This window comes from Echinops telfairi, unplaced genomic scaffold (genome assembly GCF_000313985.2).
Source record: "Echinops telfairi isolate 266 unplaced genomic scaffold, ASM31398v2 ScPeMD7_7400;HRSCAF=8409, whole genome shotgun sequence".
Classification (NCBI taxonomy): domain Eukaryota; kingdom Metazoa; phylum Chordata; class Mammalia; order Afrosoricida; family Tenrecidae; genus Echinops; species Echinops telfairi.
The window spans coordinates 59,787,285-59,804,589 of record NW_022111300.1 but is presented as its reverse complement, the minus strand read 5'-3'; the positions used below and the strand labels follow the sequence as shown (position 1 = coordinate 59,804,589).

The 17,305-nt window shown below is 52.0% G+C and overlaps 1 pseudogene; it reads right to left on the bottom strand.

Moving 5' to 3' along the window:
• Positions 1 to 12,173: 12,173 nt before the first annotated feature.
• Positions 12,174 to 12,546, bottom strand: LOC115871647 (annotated as a pseudogene).
• Positions 12,547 to 17,305: the final 4,759 nt, after the last annotated feature.

Here is a 17,305-nt window from a genome sequence, read left to right as displayed (position 1 = left end):
ATGATTTTAAATCAGGAAAGGTGTGCATACGGGGTGCATTCCTTCCTTTGTCATACTTATGCAATATGGATGCCGAGAATGTCGTCCAAGAAAATGAGCGATATGAAGGAGAAGATGGCACCAGGATTGGAGGAAGGCTGATTACCAACCTGTACTATGTGGGTATTGAAGCTTTGCTTGCTGAAACTGAAGAGAACTTGAAGTACTTACTGATGAGGTTCTAAGACCACAGTTTTTAGTACTGATTCCACTTCAACCTACAGGAAGAAAACAAACAAAAACCCACAGTTGGACTCAGGGATAATATCATCATGAGTGGGGAAAATGTTGCCAACGATTTCATTTTTCTTGATTCCACAATCAATACCCATGGAAGCAGCAGTCAAGGTATCAAATAATGGATTGTATTGGTCAAGCCTGCTGCAAAAGACACCTTGATTTGTAACTCAGTGAATTATTTAGAAAGGCTCCTTTAGCCAGGGCCTGCATTACTCTTGTGTGACCTTAGTTTTCTTGATGGAATTGGGTAAGAAGATGGGGGAGAGACTGATTGGATCACAGGATCCTGATCTGGGTAAGAATGTGGAAAAGATGCTGATTGGGTAATAGGGTTCATGTGTGAGTGATGGATAACAAGGTTCTGAGTGCCATTCTAGTGGCTATATAATCAGCCAAATCAGAACAAGGGGTGATGGGGGGTGTCTCACTACAAGCAAAAGAGGAGAGCCCGGAGTGGTGTGCATCGTTTGGATCCAGAGACCCCTGAACTGAGAGATGCTGCGACACCAGAGGAGCAGCCACAGAGCAGCAGCAGCAGGACAAGGAGCCAGAGCAGGAGACCAAGCAGAGCTCTTCCCAGCCCACTGGGGAACAAGTCAAGCAGAGCGCTTTCCAGAGGAGTTGTGGAGCTGGGTCTCTTGAGACACTTAATTGGGGAGCTGGACTTGGTGGCCCAGGAGCTGAGTGCCTTCAAGTTGAGGCTGATAGCAGAGTCGGTCAGTTACATAATCTCCTGTTAACTTGGAGGCGGCAAAGGAGACAAATAGCTCCCTGGAGCCAGATACAGTCTCTCTCTGCTTTGTCATCCTGTTGACAAGCCACACGGAGCCATGCTGATGGAGCCAATGCCCTAGCCCTGGAGCTGGAGGAGCCACATGGAGACTCATGCCAGCACTGAGATGCTTGCTCCACTGCCACTGGATCCACAAGACTTTCCACCCACTGGCCTGTGATCTTCCTGCATTCGGTGTCATTGCAGGTGCTGCTTGAATCTGAAGAGGGATTTATAGATTGGTGTCGGACATAGGGGCTAATATCAGACTTATGGACCTGATCTGGATTGGGCTATGGCATTTTCTTAATATACAATTACTCATTGATATAAATTTCTGTTACACACATATGGGTGTCCCTGGGTTTGTGTGGTTATTATATAATTGTTTGTCAATTTGAGGATTAAGAGTGTGTGTGAGGGGATCTAGCCTGTCAATCAGAACACTGTCAATGAGGCCTCTGTGGGCATATCCTTCCCCTGAGGACTCTGGGAAAACTCTGGAATTACCTCCTTGAAGATGGGAGACAGTCTCTCCTTTGGTTCACTCCCTGGGAGACATTGCAGCTGACAAAACACATGGAACCAAGCTAGTGCCCTGAGCTGGAGAAGCCACATGAACCTACCCTGATGCAACCAAATCTGACGCTGAAGAAGCCACAGAGAGACCCCTGCCAGCGCTGAGATGCTTACAACGCCCCTGGATCCAAAGACTTTCTACCCACTGGTCTGTGATTGTCCTGCATTCGGCGTCATTGCATGTGTTTCGTGAGTCTGAAGAGGACTTCATAGATTGGTATCGGACATATGGGCTAATATTGGACTTGGACTAGACAGGGTTGGGATGTTTTCTTAATGTATAATTACCCTTTTTAGGAAACTCTCTCTTATACACATATGAGTATCTATGGATTTGTTTCTCTAGCCTACCCGGACGAACACAATTCGTTTCTCTAGTCAACCCAGACTAACACTTATGCCCTTATCAGCAACCCCGAAGAGCTTTATAATATTGCATGAGCAGGGCAGAGGCCAACTGGCCATGTGGCCAAAGACCAGAGAGAGGCCTGCATGCGAGCATGGCTCAGAAAAGGCTGTTCTGCTGCATGATTGTGTCTTGACCATTTGTAACTGGTTCGCGGCCTTCATCAACCCCATAATTGTGAGCGTTGTCTGTGAGTTCTGTGTGGTCATTGCCACGGATTGTGGAACCCAGCCACAAAAGCAGAGTGAGCAGTGTTCAAAGGGATGGAGTGTGAGATGGTGTCTCACCTCTGCCTTGTGCCAATCAGTCTTGGGAGCGAAGAGGTCAGATGTGGCCCCTGGCACCATTTCCTCATGAGCGGATGAAAAAGCAAAGTTGTCCCCCAGAGGATTGGGCCGTGCCTGCCCCCAGCCATGGGGGTGCCATTGCCCTCATATGCATGTGAAAGGGGGACAAGGAATAAGGACCACCAAAGGAAAAGGATGCTTTTGACTCATGTTATTGATGGAAAATAATGACAGTCCTATGGTCTGTCAGAGAATAAGTCTGTCTTAGAAGAAGTGCAGGTAGGATGCCCTTGGAAATGCTCTCAGGAGGAACCAGTTGCTGGAATGTGACATTCTACTCAGAGTGACAGCAAAGAGGAAAATGGCTACTGGATGGATTGTCCCAGTGGCCGCAACAATGGAGTCCACACAATGGCAATTGGGGGGACGGCGCAGCTTTATGGTCTACTGCCCCAAACCCTGGCCCCGGCGTCAATCCTAACTCATCTTGGCCCTGTGGGACACGCAAAACTTTCTGAGATTCTAAGTCTTTATGAGCGCCAACGGCCTCGTCTTCCTACTGTAGAGAAGCTGGTGGGTTTGAACTGCCAACCTTGTGGTTAGCAGCCAACATGGACCCCTTTGTGCCGCGAGGCCTCCTTTTGATGGCAGGTAGTGTAGGAACACATTGGAACCGACTCGACGGCACCCAAGACCAATACACCGTAGGGCTATTTGAAAACCGCACACCATTGAGGATTAAAGGTAATTTCCATGTAATTAAATATACGATCTAAAATATATTGATCAAGTGCATTTTAAATGTGTTGGCAGAGTGGTCAGCACTATTTATGTGCACGAGAGAAACAGCCACACATGCAAATCAGGCACACGGAGCTGCGTGACAGGACTCACCAGGGCTCGGCCTCCAGCCAGCGTTTTTCAGAGCTTATTTCGTTATTTGAGTCAATTCTATTTTCCCACTGATACTTATCATAACAGAGAGAATTACGTCTCTTGGAAATTACTTGGGGATTACATTAGGTAACGTAAAATCCAAATCTTGGAAAAATGACTTTCTGAAAAACAAAATGCCACAAGGCAAAGCCCTGCTGAAGGACAGACACCATCTAAGAGTCTCCAGGGAGGACGGCCGGGGGCTGAGCTGAGCACCGCACGCGGTGTGCCCAGTGTGGCCAGAGGAGAGAGGAGGTGGCAGGACTGTAAATAGACACATTTCTGGAGGCCGCCTAACAGCACACAGCGACCACCGGCCTCCGCTTCCTGGGACAACAGGGAAAGATTCAGAGATATTGCAGAACGGATTTCTGATAATTTAGCTGATCCATTGGACTCTGCTAATACATTCCCTGGGGGAGAATCTTGAATTCCACTGTAGGGTCCTGGTGCTTATTTTCATCTGTCTGTTCCCTCCTGACCTTAGAACTACGGGAGAGAGCAGACCCGGCCTCTGAGTAATGTGGCAAGAAGAGAAGGCAGTTGAGGTGGATGGGCCTTGGGGACAAGTTGCCCTCTCTCAATTTGGGGGGGCACTCCATAAGCCCTCCTCCCCCTATTTTTCTTTCTTTCTTTTCGCCTTTCTTCCCCTGCTTCTTTCTACTGCCTCCTTTCAAGATGGTCTCCATCCTTGAGCAGAATCAAGATGTACCATTTCTTCCTGGCTTGGGGACAGATCCATGTGTGAACCAGTGGCGCTAATGACAGAAGTCTCATGTTAAGAGCTTTGAGAAGGATTCAGCAGGCTTCTATACGTCCAGGGATTGCAGGAGGGAATCTAAGCCTGGTAAGCCACTGCCTTAACAGCACTGCGAGCCCCTTAAGCTCACCACACTGACTGTCTGGGGAGGCACACACCAGGGAAAGAGGGCCGCTGTTAGACTTTTCCCTGGGTTCCAGACACCCTGGTGTCAGAGTGCTTATGCCTTGGGCTATGATCTGCAAGGTCATCAGTTTGAAACCAATAATTTGCTGTCCTGTGAGGGATCCCTGGGAGGGTAGTGGTTACACATTGCATTGTTAACCCTAAGGCCAGGAGCTCAAATGGGAGAAAGGCACTCCATGGGAGAAAGATGGGGGGCTTTCTACTCCCATAAAGAGTTACAGTCTCAGAAACTCCCCGGGCAGTTTGAACCTTTCTTACAGAATTGCCTCCTTGGCCGTGTGTTTGGCTTGGGTTTGCTGTCATGTTGGGAAGAGGGTTGGGCAGAAGAACTGGGTGGAGGCAGAGGGACACAGAGACTCTTTCCAACTCTAGCTGTTCTGTGAGACGGTCTCCCACCCTTCTGTACCTGTGTCATTGTGAGCAAGGTGCCACATGGATCCACACCGGGGGAGGAAATGATCACCCTTGATCTTCAGAAGTTTCCTGTTCTATGCCATCCGCTTGGGAGACTCTTTGGTCATGGGTTTAGCTTCTGTTGACTCTTTCTGTATGCATGGAAGGAGTTATCGCCCACTGTCCTTAGCCTGCTTTGTGTGTTTTGTTCAATCATGAGCTAAGTCGATGTGCCAGGCTCTCTGCATTGGGCGCCCATCATTCCTTACTTGGCTGTGTGCAAAAGCTTTCTAGAACTCACGACATCAGGCACCAGGGATATGTGCACTTGGTCTCAAACGCACCCCATGGAAAGGCTGGGCATGGGTTTGACACTGTTTCTAGCACACCATCACCAGTGCTTCTATCACAGAGGAGCACTTGTGTGATACTAAGCACTCAGTTATTTAGCTTGACTCCAAGGGCTATCTGTCAGTTCCGTCCAGCTGCGTGAGTGATTTATTGAAAGGCTGCTAGAATAACAGGAGCAGGAAGGAAGGGTGGTCGCTGATGAACTCCTGGTCTATTAGGAAGTCCCATCCTGGCCAGCTTGAGAGTAGACAATATTTCCTCCGTGCAATGTTCATGAATAACAGCTCTACCCAGAGTTCCCACTGACTGAGCGCTGCTTTCTGCCAAATGTGTGCATTCATTCCCTCATTCCATCCTTGCAGCAACCCAGGGAGAGATCGTATTATTTTCTCGGATTTACAGCTGAGAAAAATGAAGTTCAAAAAAGGCAAATAGCTTTCCCCAAATCACTCAGCTAGTGGGTGTCGCGAATGGGAGAGGGGACCCATTTAATCATTATTCTGAAACTCAGTAATTATTTTTGAAGGAAGAGTAAATAAAAGAACCACCCCAGGTCTACCTGATTCAAAGTCTGAGCTCTTAATCATTCAGCTAAGTTTGTTATGGATGAAAGTTAGCTACTTGGGAGACATGAGGTCGTATTTCTTAAAAAGAAATCAGAGGAAATGCACAGTAAGACCCCAAATGCCTACTGAATTTCTCTTCGTTGAAACCGAGCTCTTGAAATGACAGAAAAGAACCAAACCGAGGCAACCAGGGCCACAGGGGCTGGAACTTCTAGGGCCATCTTTCCTGGGGTCTCACTTCTGGGGTTTCTCCCTGGAAGTAAGGACGAGGAGACTTGGTCTCAGCGACGTTGGATTGTCATCGAGAGGGCCCGGGCCTGCAGAAGATGAACGTGGAGGCAAACAGCGGGTCAGTGCCAAAGAGGAAGCTGCTCAGCGAGCAGGAGTGTTGTGATGGCTTCCACATGGAGCTGAAGCACAGCGACCCTCGCAGGATGGTGCAGGGCCAGGCGGGGTGGGGCTCTGCTGCACACCGGGCCGCTGTGAGGCGGAACCAATTCTGGGGCCCCGGACACCGACGGGACAGAGCGGAGTTCTGCGATTTGCTGACACGGTTTGGTTGAGTGGCTTCCATTTAGGGCTGCCATCTATGATAGAGGGTAAGGACTTAGGGACCGTCCGTCCTCAGTGGTCATGAACTATCTGAATTCATTCCTTTCTTAGGCATCAGAAACAAGGCAATGAACTTGGCAAGTGCTGATCTCACCAGACAGTCCCGTGAGAGTCTTGGTTGCAGCCAGCCTTTGCAGAGTCAAGCCAAATGACCTGGGAAGGTGGCCAGGAAGCCCTGGGGGAAGCGAAGCTGGGGCTCCCAGAGTCCTCCGGTGGTGCACCTGGTTAGCATGCTCGGCTCTGATGGAATGACTGGAAGGTCATCGCCTCCCGGAGGGATGTTGAAGATGGTCAACTTGATGGTCAACGTCCAGGAAAAATCAGCCCTGAAGGCCTAAGGGAGCTCAGTTCTCTTCGGACACAGGGGGTCCCCAGGAGACAGCATGCACCCCCATGGAGACTGGTGTGGTGTTCAGTGGACTTCAGGAATGCCAAGACAGAACAAGTGGCGGTGGAGAACAGGTGAGCTTATTTCCAAATTGTCAACCAGCCAGCAGAGGATGACAGCTGCGGGTGGCGGGAAGCAAGGAAGGAAGAGGTTGCTCTCTGCCTCAGATCTCTCTGGAAAGTGCGTCCCCCTCCCCACATCAGTCACTCCTGCAGCCCCCTGGCTTGGGCACTTGTCCTCAGATCTTGGAGCAACCCAGAAAAGTCTGCATGCAGAGGATGCTGACAGCCCAGGGAACTTTCCAGGGCAGGCCCAGGGCGGTCGCTGTGATTCAGAATTGACCCCGTGACCCAGAATGCTGCTTTCATTTCGGCTACAGTGGCCCTCTTGATGTGAAGGCCACTCTGGGCATATGCTTGGGCTACCTACCAGACAGAACGGCGAGTTGTTTTGGGAAGAGGCACCAATGTGGGTCTGCACAGTGCTGGGTACAAAGGCCCAGGAAAGGGGGAGGAGCCTGTGGGCAGAAGCTCGGCTTTCTGTCGGAAACGCTACCTCCACTGAGCACCTGCTTCTGGGGTACGGATGCCCTAACACCTGTTATTTGTCTGTTCTCCTTGTGGCTGATTAGTTGCTTCCCTTAGGAAACCTATAACAAATCCTGACACAGCAACGCTTATTTGATTGGGGAAGGTTATCAAAATAGACTTTCAAATTCTGAGCAATAACATGTCCGTTCTGCAGGAGTCTTGGGGAGGAGGGGTAGGCGGGGAAGGTGAACAAATACACAGAGTTAAAAGCAGCATGTGTACAAAACGCCGAAACATAAATATCATGGAATATTCAGCATTAACTCTAAATGAAATCACTCCCCAAAATGAACACCCTTATTTCCCCCCTAACCCTTAGCAGCAAAATGCCCTGGAAGCTATTTTCCTAACTTTTAGTTTCAGTTCTAAGTCTTTTCCTCCCTCATTCATCTAAAACCATTCATAGATTCTCTTCCCACTCCACCAACTGTCCCTCCACTGGGCCACAGCGAGGGGCGTCTGTCCTACTCAGGATCGTTCTGCCATGACGTTAGCGTGTCCTCTAACTCGGGGGTCTCCATCAGGTGCCCTCAGTGGGATGAGCTCGCCTGTCACCAGGCACCCTACCTGATGGACGCATTTCTGTTTTCAGCATTCTTAGCACTTCTGACTCCCTCCCACATATCAGCCTAATAAATTCTCACTGTTGTCTTTTGATACAACTGTAAATCTAGAAAAATCATCTGACCTTACACAGAAAATGAAATGCCCATTTACGACAGGAATGTAAAGTTTAAATCACTCGGGTCTCCCGACTAGAATTCCAAGTAGCCGATTCAGGGCATGCTTACCCAGCCGTACGGGTTGACGCCTCTTGAGATCTTTATTACACACATATCCCTCCCTGGGGAGAAGGAACTGTTGACAACAAGCTTTAATTTATTTTTTAGGCATTGTTTGCCTCCATCAGCAGTCGAAGGGTCTCAGCCCTTACTCACTGGTCTTCTCCATCACTCTATCGTAATGTCTTGATTTCCTCTATCTCCTCCCATGTCTGAACGGTGAGTGGCCACCAGCCACGCAACCCAAGGCTCTCCTTAGGAAGCGTGTGTGGTGACAAGGCCGTATCTGTTTGTTATTCCCACTGTTTATTAGACCAACACGTTTGAACTGAAGATGAGATAATAGAGATGGCGTGAGTCAATCCTTTTCAAGCTGTTCTATTAAAATTTTTAGACATTAAGACGTACACAAGTTATTATTAGGGTGCAGAAAGGAGAGTGTTTGCGTCTCTTGGAGGTAAAACGATCCATTATTTAAAACAACGATCCCCAGAGATCTTTAACAATTCAGCCTCCAGTCAAGGCAATGAAGATTGATTGAGCCCGTTCCTGCTGGATGCCTGGAAGAGACGCAAAGCAGTTTGAGATTGTGTCTGCCTCCAAAGAGTGTTGGTGTGGCTGAGACTGGGAAGGGGATGGGGTGGGGTGGGGGTGCATTCCCAGCCCCGCGTCTAAATCACGGGCTTGCCTTGCATTGTCTCATTCAGTCTCCATGATGCTGGGACCAAGTGGCTGTCAGGAGGCCCATTTGATAACTAGAAAATCGAAACTTCTCTTGAACCACTCAACAAAACACACAGAGGTGGTCATGTGGGGCGTTGCCCCATGCAGGTGAGAGGACCCTGTGAGGATGGAGGCAGCTGCAACTGCAAGCTACAGGAGGTCTGGGGCCACCAGAAGCTTGACAAGAGAGGAGGGCTCAGCTGACACCTGACGTTGGACTTTGGCTTCCTGAACTGTGAGGCCATGCATTTTGTTGTCCCGGGTCACTAGTGGAACATTGTTGAGGCAGTGCTAGGACACTCACCCTCCACTCCCACCCCTACTCCAATGTTGTGAATGTTGTTTTGAGTTTGTGCCCAGGATTCTGATTGATGGTGGCCCTGATCCTCAGATGGGGGCGGGGGGTGGGGGGTTGGCTTTTCCTTGCCTTGGCCTTTGTCACCCGTAAGGTAAGTTGTCCCTCTGCATGGTCTCCCAGAAACTCTGAATTTCTTGTGACTGAGGCCAGAACGATTGGCTGTTCATTTCTGTGCCTTGTGTGTCCCCAGGGAGGTGAAAGGCTTTCATCCCTGGCACGGAGAGAGTGACCTCCGGTCAGTGTTCGTCTTGAGAAGTGGTGCGTGCTCATTTTGGAAATCTGGTCATTTGCTGGGGTACATCAAGGGACAAGGTTGGCTTTTCGGGTTGTGTTTTTAGGGGCTCTGTTGATATTCCATAGCTGGTTCGGGGTGCAGGCATCTGGCCTGCTTGGCTTTGTCCCGGCACCTTCCTCCTTGACTGTGGAACTTCTTGGAGGAGAAGGTACCTCTCTGGCACCTGAACGGCTCGGGTCTGTCCCCAGGCGGGGCCAGGCTGTCTCAGAAGCACCCCAGTGAAAGGTCATCCCCACCGGTGTGGATGGCCTGTGTCCTGGGCACTGTCACTGGGATCCACAGCCCTTGGGGGAGCAGGGCAAATGCCACGAGCAGCTCTCCAATGGGCACTTGTGCCCCATGATTGGAAGGTCCGTTCCTCCCCAGACCCACTGCCACTGGGCCAATTCCAGCTTGTTGATGCTGTGGGCCAACAGGGTGCCGTAAAACTGCTCCACGGGGTCCCTGGGACTTCACATGTTGCAACTGGAGAGATGGTCTCTCCCTTCTCCCAAGGAGGAACTGGCGGGTTTGAACTGCTGATCCCGTAGCTAGCAGTCCAACATGTCACCCAGGGCACCCTCAGGGCTTCTTTCCTCCCATCTACCATGCAGCATGCTCCCAAGAGGCAGGACATGGATACTGCTTCTGACGAAGACCCTCGGTGTGGCTGTCTCTGCACGGGCCAGCCGGTTGCTTCCAGAAGTAGAGGCAGTGTGGGCCACTGGCTTGACTGAGACCACCTGGAGGCTCTGGGGACGCCACATGCTCTGCCCAAGCCCAGGTGGGTCTGGTTGTTCGAGAAGGTGTTTCCTGGATGGATACTCGCAGCACGCTCTTTGAAGTGGAGGCACCATATACATCTCTGGCTGTAGCAGACGGGGCCACCTTTCCCCCAGAAGGGCCAAGGTGGCAGCAATTTTGCACCTTTGATTGCTTTCCAACAATGGTTTCCTTTCTTCCGGGAAGGACGAGAAGACCCACGCCCGCCGGTGAGAGGACGCCCGCGCACAGCGGCCCTTGTGGACGAAGCAGCTGCCCCTTGGGGTTTGTGAGCCTGCCGATCTCTACAGGAGCAAGAGCCTCATCGTTCTCCCATGAAGTGGTTTGTGGGTTCAAACGTCCAACCCTTCAGTCAGCAGCCAACTGCTTGATGCATGGTACCGCCTGAGCTTTTCTGCTTAATACCAAGCAAGCTCCATTGAAATTAGCTGTTGCAAACCAATTTTGAACATGTAGGCATGGGCCTCCGAACGGAGACGTGGTATTTTGGAAAGTCTTCTCATAGGAGAGGGGGCCTCTGTGGGAGCAGAGGCATGCAGGCGGACATAGCCGGTCCAGGTGAGGGTGTGTGACGTCCTCAGGTCCCGAGGCAAAGGTGTCAGGGGCTATGAAGTCCTTGTGTCAGGAGTGGTCTGCGGGACTCACCTGTGCAGAGGCAGGGCCCGGAGGGCAGGGCTGGAAGGGGCAGGGCTTGTGCTGAGAGACACGGAAGCTCTTACTCTGAAGGGTCCTGCTGGCACAGTGGATAAGTGCTTAGATGCTCGTTGGAGGTGGGGCTTCAACTGCCAACCGTCCTCCTCATAGGGGGTGTACCCCAACTGTGCCGGCCCTCTGCTTTCGCAGCTGGGTATGTCCTTTTTCAGGGACCGGTTTCCGCTGAGAGTGCGGCCAAAGCCGGTGGGCCCGGGAGCATGTGAGGCAAATCCGTCTTGGATTCCAGGGGACTTTCTGGCTTCCTTCCTTTGAGACAGATTTGTTGGATCTCCTGGCAGTACATGATATTTTCAATATTTGAGCCAACACAATCCTAATCCATATAAATGACAGCCTAGAAGATTCCATGGGGTAGTTCCACTCTGTAACCCAGGGAGTGACTAGGAGTTGGGATCTAGCACGCGTTCTTGATTTGGGAAAAAGCCAGGGACGAGTCCTTGGAGGCTGCTAGTCCATGTTGACCACAGAGGGACAGTTCCAAGGACTTGTCCCTGGCTTTTTCCCAAATCACAGCGATGGACTCGAACGTGAGCGGGATTGTGGTGCTTCCTTCTGCTGTGGTTCAGGTTGCTATGAGCCCGAGCCATCTCGATGGCACCTGGCGACAACTAATGTTTCGAACCTCTGTATCCTGCTATGGTCGACCTCCTAGACTGCAGTCCAGGGTGCCCATCAGTTCTTGGGATGCCAGGAAACCGAAGCATGTGCTGGATTCTCTGTAGAGCAATAATCACTGTCCCTTGGGCAGTCTGGAGCCACTCGCGCACACAGTTCCCTGCTCTGACTGCCTCCCCCCTGCTCCTGCCAAGAGGGCTGCTGTGACCGCTGTGTCCACCCATCTGATCGAGGGCCTGCCTTGCCTTTCACTTCTCCTGTGCTTTCCCCAGCACGATGTGCTGTCCTTCTCCAGGGACCGGTCTCTCCTGAGAACATGTCCAAAGGAGGTGAGAGGAAGTCCTAACGCCCTGCCCTCTCAGGAGCGTCCTGGCAGGACGGCTTTGACTTGTCTGTAGGGAGTCCACCGTGCTTTCCGGACTCTTCACCAGCACCATCCTTCAAAGGCATTGCTTCTTCTTTGGTCTCCCTTAGTCAACGCCCAATGTTCGCACAAGGCATCTACCCGCGGGTGACACAGAGACAGAGGAGCACCTGCTGTTGGGGGCATGCCACTGCCAGTCTTTGCGAAATGAGTGATGTGTGCAAGATGCAATCAAGGGAAGCACAACGGAGCCAGAGGGGGCTGTGTTCTAGGACCGGCCTCCTGTGGGGTTGAGGGGGGCGTTCAATGACAGGAGTGGACTTTCTAAGCTTCATGTGTGTCACCTCGCAGCAACCAAGTCATGGGGAGAGGATGGCCTATCATTTTCTTTCTCCCCCCCCTGGTTACTAGACGATTTATTTAAGCAAGAATACATACAGTCATTATTGCCAAACTTAATACGAGCTGTTAAATGTTTGATCCAATTTTCCTATCTGGATAATTTTTCTTTCCAGTTTCTGTCCATTTTGAAAATGTAATACCAGGACACCGGAGGTCCGATGCCAAACACAGCTTGGGGGTAAGCCGGACATCGGAATAGATACATGCTGACCTAGCACAGGTCTGACAAGCCAAGGCAGGGTCTTCGATGGGCCCTCTGCGGTTGGGGTTGTTGTACTGAAGCAGGCACTCCTGTTTAAGCCTGGATCTTACAGCCAGCCCCTGGATCTGAGAGCACTGGGTCTCCGGAGACACATTGTATTTGGCCGGATCAAGGGTAGCGGGTAGAGTAGCCAGCTGAGGCAACTTGTGCTTGGGGAACAACATCTCCGGGCTACCCATACTTTTCAAGGAAGGGAAACACACAGGGGGTCCATAACCTTCCCAGGGACCAAACTAGGAGAGACAGTGCTGGCCATTGGACCCAGATGCCCCATGGCTATAAAGCAGCGATTCTCAACCTGTGGGTCATGACCCCTTTGGGGGTACAGCGACCCTTTCACGGGGTCACCTGATTCATAACAGTAGAACAATGACAGTTATGAAGTAGCAACGAAAATAATTTTATGGTTGGGGGTCACCACAACATGAGGAAGTGTATGAAAGGGTCGTGTCATGAGGAAGGCTGAGAACCATTGCTCTGGGGTCTGACAGCTCCTTCAGACCACATGCTACCTTCTAACATACGCTTTGTGCTTCTGAGAAATACCTCCCCAACACACCATCCTTCCCTTGGGGCTGCTCGCACTGGTGCTCCCATTTCTTCTTCCCACTGAAATAGAAGACATGGCTTGAGTTAAATAACTAAACTCAATAAAAGACAAGTAGAAAACGTGGGTTGAGTTAAAGCAGGAAGTAAAACAGACCACTAAAAGAACCCGCGCTCCTAGAGATAAACAACTCCCTGAGATTCCAGCTCTCTCCCTGCCAGTGGGAGGGGTCGGTCCCTTGGTGAAGGAAGGGGTTTGCCATCTAAGGAAGAAAGGGCTCAGCCCACCAATGACAGGATGTTGGTTCTACCACTGGCCCGACCAGATGTCTTCTCAGGGACACGGTGCCCACTCAACTACCGGAGACATTTCCATCTCCGGAGACCACGCGCGCATTGCTGTTGTGGAGGAGGGAGCCTCCTTCCTGCAGGACCCATCAAGGGCTTTGGATACCAGGGCCCATGAGAAGTGAACTTTCTGTGTTTTCTCCCAGCTCTAGCAGTTGCAGTGGGCTTCACCTAATTGAAACCGGGCCTGGGAAATCCAGCTTTAGACCCAATATTCCAACAGATTTAAGTGCGAGGAGTGGAGCGTGGAGGCCGGAGATTCGGGAGCCCTGGGCCTTCCTGCATTGGGGTGTGTCCATGCTCTCTCAGCACTGGGCTCCTGCCTGACAGCCTGTGGGGAGGACTGGCTGGTGGGGTGACTCACACAACTCTATTTGAGGGAGACTTTCGGGACCGGCAAAGAAGAGCTTGCTGGGCCGGCAGACAGGGTCTGTGATTCTGACAGAGCCGTGCTCCTTCTGGCTTGTCTTCCTGATCGAGGGGTGGGTCCCTCTAATAAAACCCAAGACCCGACTGACTTCAAGCCACAGGTGAAGGTTTAAGAGAGGGAAGTACTGTCTGAGGAAAGAATTCGGTGACTCGCCTGTGACAAACCACCGTTCCGTGTCCCCCATGAGCAGAGCATGCTCCTCCGTGTCTCCCCCCGCCCCCCCCAGCAGAGCACGCTCCTCCGCCGAGGCTGGGCTCGGGACCGACGCGACATTGGCAGCTGAGACTTAAGAGCTTTCCCATACCTGTGACTTCCGGGGTGACCAAGCAGCAGCAGTGGGAAACCTGGGACAGAAGGCTGGATGATGGCAAAGTGACATCATAGCGGGCATGAGGTCATGGGGTGTCAGCTCCTCAGGGCTCCTGGGGTCCCAGCAAGATACCTCCACCCACCTCATGGCTTCAGTGCTGCCCTTGGGAAGTGATGCGCACACCACTCCCTGAGTGCTACCTGGAGCACGCCTGGCGATTACGGGAAATCTCAAGAGAGGAGGTCCTCTTATTCTCACGACATCCCAGTGTTCACCGGGGATGGCCAGGCCGGGGTCTGAGAATCGGGAGACAGAACGAGTGAGGAGCTTCCTGAGATTTCGCTCCATCCCTGGAACTCAAATCATTACGTCCTAGTGCAGGCACCTCACAGGCTCCTGCTAAGCTAGGAGAGCTGCCGTGCGGTGGTGTGCTGGCATTTCAAGCCCCTGAGCAGCACATCATTCCAGCCTCTGAGGTTGCAAGGCCGGCGGGGGTGTGCTCACCTGCTTGCTCACCGTGCCGACAACATTCTGCTTCTGGATAAAGGCGGGCTCTTCTTCAACTCAGAGGAGTGGCAGTCAGAAGCCCCTCCTTCCCGTGCGACTGCCACCCAGGCTCAAGAAGCTTCGGTGGGGAATTGGAAGCCATGTTTCATTTTAAGGGATGACCTGCAAGTTCAGGTGGTTCCTGACATGATGTCCCAAGGACTCTGTCCTGAGTTGGCGCTAATGTAATTCAAATACCTCTTCATTCTTGGGTATTATCATTATCGCTCATGACGAGTAGCATCTTATGAACCTGGCCTTTATTTGCCCTCGAGGGCTGGAAACGTCCAGGCCAGGGAAAACATCAGCGTGTGACACAGCCCCGCCTCGTAGCTGGTGCCTGGGGCGAATCATAGGCTGTAAAACCAAAAGGACAGTGTCACCAGAATGTGTCCTCGGTGGGGGACCCCCTGTATGCAGACTGAAGAGTTTACTGTGTGTCCACCCATTCCTGGAGAAGTCTGAAATGTTGCTTTGTGGGGAACCAAGCAACATGGCGGCCGTTGGCTGGAATGCCCTGGGCCATCTGATTTGCGGGGCCCAAAGAAGGGCTACCTGATGACAGACCCAGGGGTGAAGCAGGTGAGGTTCCTGAGGGTGCATCGGAGGAGCAGACCATGTCTATGTCATCTGCCTACTCACCGTCCGCCTCGTTAGTCACTGGGTGGCTGCAGCCTTTGCCCATAGGTGTCAGCGGCCACAGAGAGTGGGTGGGACAGGCTCCTGCAGACCCTCCGCTGGAAGGCAGCCTGCACATGCTTCTTCGGGATGAGCTGATTGGTAACAGTCGAGGGCAGCGTCCCAGACAGCACATCATCCGAAGAGGAAATTGTCAACAGATTTTCCCTAAGTGTTCCCCGAGGAACTTCAAAATGGCATGCAAGGTGCCATTTCACTTGAAGCTAAAAATGTACTTTTACTCAAAGGAAATATAAACGGAGAGCTTCAGATCTAATTAACCAGGGGCCCTTGATCCAATTACACACATCCAGTTCTTTGCCGCGATTCCTGTGGTACTGGAGATGCGGGCTTTGCTGGGCCATTTAAATGATGTGTCTCAGGGCTCCCCCCAGCTCTCCCACATCACTAACAGTGCCGCGGGGAACTTGTAAAACTCTCCTGGGACTTCCTGCCCCAACCAGTGGATGTTTGCTCAGTGACTCGGCCAACCATCTTGTTCTCATTTCTGCTCTTCCTCTGGGAACATATTCCTTCTGCTCCTGGCCCTGCTGGCTCCTCTCGGAGCTCGCCCACTCCAGGTTGTAGCTCTGCCCCGGGGAGCTTCCCTGGACTCTCGAGGTCCAGTGCCGTTGGCCCTAAGTGGTGACTTTTCTTATCTGAGTGCCCATTACACCGCCCGGATGGCATGTCATACGCTGCTCTGCCCCTATCGTAAGTCCTTCTCCCTGAGATAGTTATACACACACATTACTGCCGTAGGAGCCCTGGGGTGCCGGGGAGGCCCAGCTCTAGGAAAATGGGTGTGTCTAACCCAGCAACTGCTCCCTGGGACATAAATGTCGTGGTCAGCTTTGGTGGAAGAGTTCATCCTCGGAAGTCCTTTGGGACAGTTCTACCCCGTCCTGCAGCATGACGGGGAGTCCTGCAAGCTCCAGAGACAGCAAGTCCGTAAGGGACTTGATGGGCTGCGCGTTGCTGCTGTTTTAAACGTGGGGGCCCCTGCCCTAGAAGCCTGAACGCGGGGTTTCCTCATGTTGGCTGTCTTCCTTCAGGGACCAGAAGCACATCGGGGCAGGTGCCATGATGCGCCCAGCTGCCTCGTGGTCCAAAAGGAGACCTGCTGGGCAGGGCACACTGCCTAGGAGCCAGGTATGTCCCTGTCTGAACCCAGAGAAAGACATGTGTCCTAGTGGCATTTGTGGGGGGGTGGGGAAGAGGCGCCTGGTCTACTTCGTGGGACAGGTCACCTGCTAGGGAGAGCATGCTCAACCTGTCCAGGCCACCGCCTCACTGCTGTTCTCCCTGTGACGAGCACAGAGGCATGTGGTTAGTCATGTCTCCAAAAGTATGTCCTGATGTCCCACCCCGACCTCCCGCTTGGAAGGAAGGGGTTTCTTCTGTAAGGTTGAAGAGGCCGTGCCCGGCAAGTACCAGGACAACCCCTCAGTCACCAGAAACCAGAAGTCTGGCACATCGCGGGAATCCACACGGCCAAGATCCCAGATCTCCACGTGCACCGTGAGAACTGAGAACATAAACTGATGTTCTCAACCCCCTCACTAGTGGCCTTTCTGAGACGGCTGCTCTGGGACACTCAGGGCCGATTTTCGGAAGTCAACCACCATGCCTTTCTTCCTAGTCTTTGAGCTCCACTGAAAACTGCTCAGCCCCACAGCAGTGCGCACGCCTGCGGGGTAAGACCGTTCCACTGCCATTCTCTCTCGACTGCTCTCTGCTGCTGGTGGGCCTCATCTCCCATCCACATCTTCTCTCTCCTACAAATCTGACCACGTGGGCACCCGCCTTCTTGTGTGACTTTAGGCATTTCTCTTCAGCCTCGTTCTAAAGAACTATGGTGTAGCCACCCATCAAGATCTTGTAGACCTGGTGGGCCAAGTTCCTTTTGAAGGACAAGATCACCTGGATGCTTATCACACTGGAACAAGAGCGAATCCCAGGAAAGCAGATAAGGACCTTCCTGGTCTCCTGAGTATTCACTCTGCTTCTCCACTCACGGCCGTGGAGTTGATGCCGACTCAGAGCACACCCCTACAGGACAGGG